This window comes from Ruditapes philippinarum, unplaced genomic scaffold (genome assembly GCF_026571515.1).
Source record: "Ruditapes philippinarum isolate M1 unplaced genomic scaffold, ASM2657151v2 ctg10035_1_1_1_1, whole genome shotgun sequence".
Classification (NCBI taxonomy): Eukaryota; Metazoa; Mollusca; class Bivalvia; order Venerida; family Veneridae; genus Ruditapes; species Ruditapes philippinarum.
In genome coordinates, this window is record NW_026855489.1 from 17,569 (window position 1) to 25,624 (window position 8,056).

The following is an 8,056-nucleotide window of genomic DNA, read 5'->3' on the forward strand; positions in this document are numbered from 1 at the left end:
AGTGGGAAACATGGAGGTCAAGGATGGCGTAGAAGCAGCACCATTCACTCTCTTGGAATGTTGAACAGTAGATAAATGTTTCTTGATATCATTAATTCCACACTGTCATCATGCCACGGATGCCCCCACATGCAGCAAAAATTTCAGATGTTATATTATTTAGTTCCAAATTTGTCTGCACAAATTTTTTTTCCATTTAAGTTCAAAGCCCTTAAAACTTTTCAATGTAAACACAAACCATTTTTATACAATGTTGAAGGCACTGAAATTATTCAGTCTTAACCTTTTGTAAATTGCATATTGCATATTTGTAACCAAAATAATGGCTACATACATTTCAACAAAAGTACGAGTGCTGAAACTGAAAATTCAAAATTTTTTACAACATTCAGGAAAGATAAGTTTGTCCAAAATCATTGAACCACAACCAAATTCAAACTTAAACTGCTTATTCCTAAGATGTATCTGTATGTTAATTTGAGTTGAATGTGTACATCCATTGGGGATATAATGAACGGAAACTTAAGATTTCTGATTTTTTTTCAAAGTTCAAGAGGGATAACTATGTCAGCTATCATCAAACCATGACCAAATTCGAAATTGACCAATGCATTCTTATGACATATCCATATCTTTAATTTGAGTTGAATATGTATACATATCTTTAATTTGAGTTGAATATGTACAACTGTTGGTGAGAAAATGAATGGGAACTGAATTTCCTTTTTTTCAAAGTTAAAGGGGCAGAACTCTGCCAAAAATCATCCAACCATGACAAAATTCGATCTTGACCTGCGCATTTCTTTGACGTATCCGTATGTCAAATTTGAGTTGAATGTGTAATACCCTCGAGGAGATAATGAACGGAAACTGAAAATATCATATTATTTTCAAAGTGAAAGGGACATAACTCTTGCCAAAAAATCATCCAACCATGACAAAATTCCAACTTGACCTGCGCATTCCTTTGACATATCCATACGTCAAATTTGAGTTGAATATGTAACACTGTTGGGGAGATAATGAACAGAAACTGTAAATTTCATATTATTTTCAAAGAGAAAGGGGCATTACTCTGCCAAAAAAACATTGAACCATGACCAAATTCAAAGTTGGCCTGCGCAATCCTTTGACATATCCATACGTCAAATTTGAGTTGAATATGTAACACTGTTGGGGAGATAATGAACAGAAACTGTAAATTTCATATTATTTTCAAAGAGAAAGGGGCATTACTCTGCCAAAAAAACATTGAACCATGACCAAATTCAAAGTTGGCCTGCACATTCCATTGACATATCCATATGTCAAATTTGAGTTGAATGTGTAATACTGTTCGGGAGATAATAAACGAAAACTGAAAATTTCATATTATTTTCAAAGTGAAAGGGGCATAACTCTGCTAAAAATCATTGAACCATGACCAAATTCAAACTTGACCTGCGCATTTCTTTGACGTATCCATATGTCAAGTTTGAGTTGAATGTGTTGTACCATTCTGAAGATAATGAACAGAAACTGAAAATTTCATATTATTTTCAAAGTAAAAGGGGCATAACTCTGCCAAAAATTATCCAACCATGACCAAATTCGAACTTGACCTGTATTTTCTCATAACATATCCATATGTCAAGTTTGAGTTGAATCTGTTGTACCGTTGGGAAGATAATGAACGGAAACTGAAAATTTCATGTTATTTTCAAAGTAAAAGGGGCATAACTCTGCCAAAAATCATCAAACCATGACCAAATTCGAACTTGACCTGTATTTTTTCATGACATATCCACAGCTTAAATTTATGTTGATATGTGCAACCGTTACTAAGATAATGAACGGAAACTGATGATGACGGAAGGACAGAATGATGGAAGGACAGAAGGACGGAAGGACAAAACAGGGTAACACTATATGCCCGGCCATTATATGGCTTGGGCATAATAAAACGCAATTCTACAAAAGTACTTTTATCTAAAATGCGGAATTTTCAATGATGGATATCAATTCTATGATTCCATTTATTTGTTCTTATGTTTTGTTTAAACCTTACTTCAATTTTAATAAAGTGATGAAAACAAACTTTGCAAACAAAATAACTGATTAAAGTTTTGTGGTAGGTTCTTTTTGACAGAACATTAATTGTCTTGGACATTACCATGATTACGGAATCCTGTAAAAATATTTGTTGTGGGTAATAATAGTAATAGTTATTATTATTATCATTTTATTATATAATCCATTTTTAAGTTTAAACTTTATTTTATTAGGTGTGTTCATTAAGCTTGATTTAATAGCATGGGTAAATAATATTGCACGGACAAAGTAACTCACCAGTATAACTATGTATCCGACATACAAAAGAAGTTATATACCTGTACTTTATATTAATATCAATGTAATAAAACATATTTACTCAGACCGTGGGCATATAATGCAAAGTGCAGAATAACAACACATATATTACAATTCATGCCTTTGATATTATTAAAGCTACATCAAATTATAAGATTTGAACAGAACATTTCAAGAAAGAGCATCATACTAGCCCATTATATAGATAAAAATGTATTTAAATTGTCAATTATTATGTGCTTCCTACCTAATTTAAAATACTTCAATTACAAAGAGCAAACATTGTATTTTCCTTCTACACTTGTCAGTGCAATTGCTACATTTTTCTAATAGAGCGGGTGTGGATAATACCGAACACTTAAGGTGAAATAAGTAGTATTAGGTAATACACAAAGTACCTCACGATTTTCAATTGACATTTGATGAATATGAGTTTTCTTTTACATTTACATGCAAGAAACACCTATCTACACACATTTTATAAAGAGTTAGACATTTCATATATAAGACCCTGACTGCTTCTATTACCGACCATATGTGTGTAATACCGAACACACATGCATGTATTTCCGAACACTGCCAACTTCTTACAAAAAATGTAAATCTTCAATTGAAATATAGATCGATTTATAACGATATCATTTCATTATTGTGCAAGAAATATATATTTCACAAGTATTCACTATTGAACAATGTATTACGTGTTCAAATGTGTAAATAATAAATGATTTAAAGATCAATTAATTTTTATTCAATAACAGCTGACCATAAGATCTTAACAATATTTGTACTCAAAAGGAATTCCAGCTATACTTCTGTACTTGTACTTACTAGAGCTATTTATATATTAATTTATCTACTTATTCATTTATTTATTTATCTTTCTATCTATTTGTTAAATGATTGGTTGAATGAACAAATGAATGAATCAAATAACAGAAATACACATACATAGACAGACTAAAAAGAAATAAACATACATGGACAGTCTTAAGGAAATACACAGAAATACACATACATGGACATACTTAAACAGAAATATACATATGTTGACAGACTTAACAGAAATACACATACATGGACATACTTAATGAAATACACAGAAATACGCATACATGGATGGACTTAACAGAAATACACATACGTTGACAGACCTAACAGAAATGGTCATACATGGACAGACTTAAAGGAAATGAATAGAAATACACAGACCTGGACAGTCTTAACAGAAATACACATACATGTTAATTTTAATTAATTGATTAATAATTGATCAATTATTTCATTTGTTTACTTATTTATTTAGATGTATAGAATTATCTATTTTACTACTATAATTGTTTTTAGATAAATTTATAACATAACTGTGTTGTTTTTATCATAATGTAAGAACTGTGTTCAGTAATTCACGCATGACAAAATTTAACTGTCATGCAAATAATACACAGACCTGAACAGTCTTAACAGAAATACTTATACATGTTATTTTTAATCAATTGATTAATTATTAATTAATTATTTCATTTATTTATTAATTATTTTTATTTTATTTATTTATTTTACTACTATAATTGTATTTAGATAAATTTATAACTTAAGTGTGTGGTTTAATCATTGTAAGCACTGTATTCCGTAATTCACGCATGACCAAATTTAACTGCTTGTAATTCCAAACATGCAAATTATTCAGTAAATGAATATCTAAGTGACATATGGAGTTATTTTTCCCATATCACAGTACATGTATTAGTTTTACAAATAACAAAAAACATGTGATTTAGCGAAATCACAGGACCATATAACCTTATGACGTCAGGTATCTAAAATTAGAATATCTGTAACAGAGTACCTACTTGTCAAGTGTCGTGGTATTTTAGTCTTGAAAATCTTTGCTTCGTCAAGGGTCACAATGGAAATATAACAGATATGTCGGGAAAGAAAGTGACATCATGTTTATGATGTCACTGCTTTATTTGAGGAATATTAAGAAGGTTATGGTGTAAAGAAAATTGTGTTCCGCAATACACGCATGTTTGGTAATACCCATACCCCCTCTACCGACTTCACCATACATGACTGTAGAGATGAAGAAAGTTTTCAAGATCTGCATGTAATGTTCGATACCGATATTGTAATGTTTGATACATAGTTATAATATGTTGCACACGCTATTATGTGTATAATATTGTAGACGACTAGTTATTATTATTTTGTGTGTTTATAATTTTAGTTTTTTTTAACTAATGCGGTGAAACATAATTCGGGTTTGAAACTGATTTAGATGATAATCAACAATATTGTTTCATCTAAATATACGCATTTAGTAGTGAACATTACAATACCTATAATGAAAGGCATATCACTTATAACCTATATCTAAACAGCTTTAGTAAGAAAACCTTGCATACAAATTCTGGCTTTAGATGAAAATTAATATTAAACATATAATAATTAATATTAAACATATTACATCTTTGTTTTTGTAGTTGCTAGAATCTGATATTCAGTAACTCTAGACTCTAAAGCTGTACTTATACAAAATTAAGAAAATCTGATTATTACTGTAAAGTACAAAGGATGTATATATTTATGCTGCATCTATGAGTATATCACAAAAATGTTTAACTTGTTTGTGTAATTGAAAATTAAGTATACTAAAGCCATGTTACATTTTTATTGTATTGAACATTACAAACGCGTACATTACTGACATGTACGTACCCGGGTGTAGATTTTCCAAGGTTTTTGGCTAAAATCCTTGGAAAAAAACCTCGGAGTATTGGAACAAGAAAATGCAAAACTTTGCTATTAAAAAAACCTTGGAAAAATAGGGAGAGGGTGAAAAACCTTGTAAAAACATTTCCGAGTTTTTTTTAAAAAAAAACCTCGTAAAAAGTAAGACCTCGGAGTATTGGAACGATTTCCAAGGATTTCAGAATAAAAACCTCGTAAAATAATTTCCGAGGATTTTGTTTAGAAAACCTTTGAAAATGAGTGACCTCGGAGTATTGGAACGATTTCCAAGGATTTTTAAAGTGTTTCAGTGGTTTGTTTTCCAAGGTTTTTAAATGAAAACCTCGGAAAGTTTCTCACAACTGGGAATACTGTTATATTTTCGAGGATTCTTACTTAAGGGCATCAGAGAATTTTCCAAGGTTTATTTGAGCAAAAACCTTGGAAATTTCTAGAATATCCATGGAAAATCAGAAAATATAACATCCAATGAAATATTCTGAAAAGAGCAAATATATTGTCCTTTTAAGGAATTAAGAAACTTCTTTGTAATAATACAGAGCAAAAAATGATCACATGACTCACTTAAACATTTAATGTTAGTGTGAAGTAAATAGTAATGCACTACAAATGAAAAGTTAAGTTAGAAGTCTTTAATGGTAAATATTACACTCAATGTTCAGTTATAATTTTTTGGTATCCGGTTAAATTTTTATGTATTCAAATATCTATCTTTTGAATTCCTGTTCACTCTTCATGATTTTTAAATGTCCCTTAGTTTTTCCCTCACCATCACAGGGGTCACATGTGGAAAATGCTCCAGGATACAATTCCTGAAATAAATAAAGTAAATATTTAATAAAGTACAGCCATTGAAAGAAGTTAGAAAAACAATTATATAAAATCACCACTGGGCGCTTCCCTCTCCATTGGGCGCTTCCCTCTCCATGTGGTCAGGATCAAAGACTTCAAACTACTTGCCTTACAACATTGTATTTTTGACTCCTGAAGCCCGAGGATGGGCTTCTTCCCTCTGAGGGAGCTATCCAGCCCAGGATTAAGGAACACCTGTGGTTATACTCAGGACAGTTCAGTATGTGTAGGCAATCAGAATTACATCATTTTATTTCTTTTTTATTAATCAATAAAAAAATGATACATTCCTTAAACGTTTCCATAGACAAAAATATCAGTTCACTGTTGATATATATTGTTTTAAAAAATCAGCACTTTTGTGAAATCCAAAACTACTTGAATTACAAGTTGTTCAAGACCATTGATTAAAATGAAGGCTTTAATATTTTCAAATGACCTTTTCTGTAGTTACTTTTAAATGTTTGTCTACTGTTTTGAAATAGTGAATTTAATTTTTTTCATGTTGATTTCTTATTTTTCTTCATCAGTACTTAGTGTCAGGATTTCAAGAAAACTTTGGTAAGCAGTGTGACAATTCTGCGATGTTAAGAAAGAAACGATGTCTGTTACTATTATTTTAGATAATGTCATACTTGATGTTACAACCTAAAGCACTCTAAAAATATTGCAAAAAAATAACGCTTTTCATAAGGTGATTCTGATTGCCTACACTAATTGTATCTGTCTGCTCAAAGTGACATCTGCATCAATAAAGCTGGAGAGTCATCATGTAACATTAATAGCATTTCCAACAAAGTATCAATAAAAAAATCAGTTCCAGAAACCTTCATTCATTCAAATTTCAAATTGAAACTTTCAAAACCTAGTTTTAAAACAAAAACATACTGTAGTATATTCCTTGAAGCCTTTCCTGGTCTACAGTTGGCTTCCTTAATCGATGCCTGGATGCCAATGATATACTATGATAAAACACAGCAAAGCTGGATTGCCATCTTCTTGTAGTTTGGAACAGTCTTGCAAACTTGCTTACAAGCTGACTCTGTAATTAAAAATTTGTAGATTCAAATAATAGATGAAAGATGAAAGTTTATAAATAATGTCATCATAGTTTCATGCACTCATCTTGTTCAATACAATCATAGACAAAAATAACATTAATACTCATAAAATATCCTCTAAACAATTGTATTTAAACTAGCTTACATTTAGGTTAAAAATATAGATCTAAAATAGTTTGTATTTAATACTTATTTGAAAAAAAAACAACAACAGATTTTATGCATAAATGTATCTAAAATTATTTACCTGAACCTTTTTACTATCATGTTTCTTTTGTTTATCTTCCTGTCCCAGGTCATTGATCTTTAGGTTCAATTACAACAACCAAACATTTCCTGAATCTTGTCACACTTAGATAAATGTTTTCTTTGAAAATTCCAAAATATGCTCCCTAACATTTAAAACAAGATATGTCCAAAATTGCTTAAAATAAATCCAGGTTTGCACTTCTTCCAACTATAACCACTTGACCCATTAATGTCTGAGATTCAAATTTTTCAACAGTATAACTGAAGGGGCAATCATAATGTGAAACAGGGGTGATCCCAAAATATCAAAGCCATCATCATTTTATTTTTACATTAATTTTATTGAAGGTACAAATATGTCAAATGATAAATAAAAGTAAAACTTGAAAATTATAAGAGAATCACAGTTGCAGTGTCATTTTAGACTGTTTTGGATTGTATAAAAACCCAGACTCCCCCCTGAATAATCACATGGAACAATCTGGTCTATCCCAGAATGCTCAATGAGAAGATTGATCATGCATAGATTATAAGAGGGAACCACCTGGGGTGCCATTAGTTTTATCTGATCAGTGTGTTATATTCTGTGTGTGAAAACTTAGTGGATGCAGTATTTATTTATCTTAATTATGAGAAAGTATCAAGCATACATATTTTACACATTAATTGTACATAATTATATATTAAAAGGACAATTAATAACTATTTATGTTTATTTTACACATAATTAATGGCAGAGTAAATTGTAATCTGAATGTATGTCACAGACTTGCTTAGTAGAATATACTATT

At 30.4% G+C, this 8,056-nt stretch overlaps 1 long non-coding RNA gene across 1 annotated transcript; it reads right to left on the bottom strand.

Moving 5' to 3' along the window:
• Window positions 1-5,114: 5,114 nt before the first annotated feature.
• LOC132743525 (uncharacterized) lies at window positions 5,115-7,681 on the bottom strand. Its single transcript, XR_009627583.1, has 3 exons — window positions 7,264-7,681; window positions 6,844-6,997; window positions 5,115-5,915 (listed from the first exon to the last, which is right to left on the bottom strand). It is a non-coding gene; the product is annotated as an uncharacterized LOC132743525 (long non-coding RNA).
• Between the last annotated feature and the right edge of the window lie 375 nt (window positions 7,682-8,056).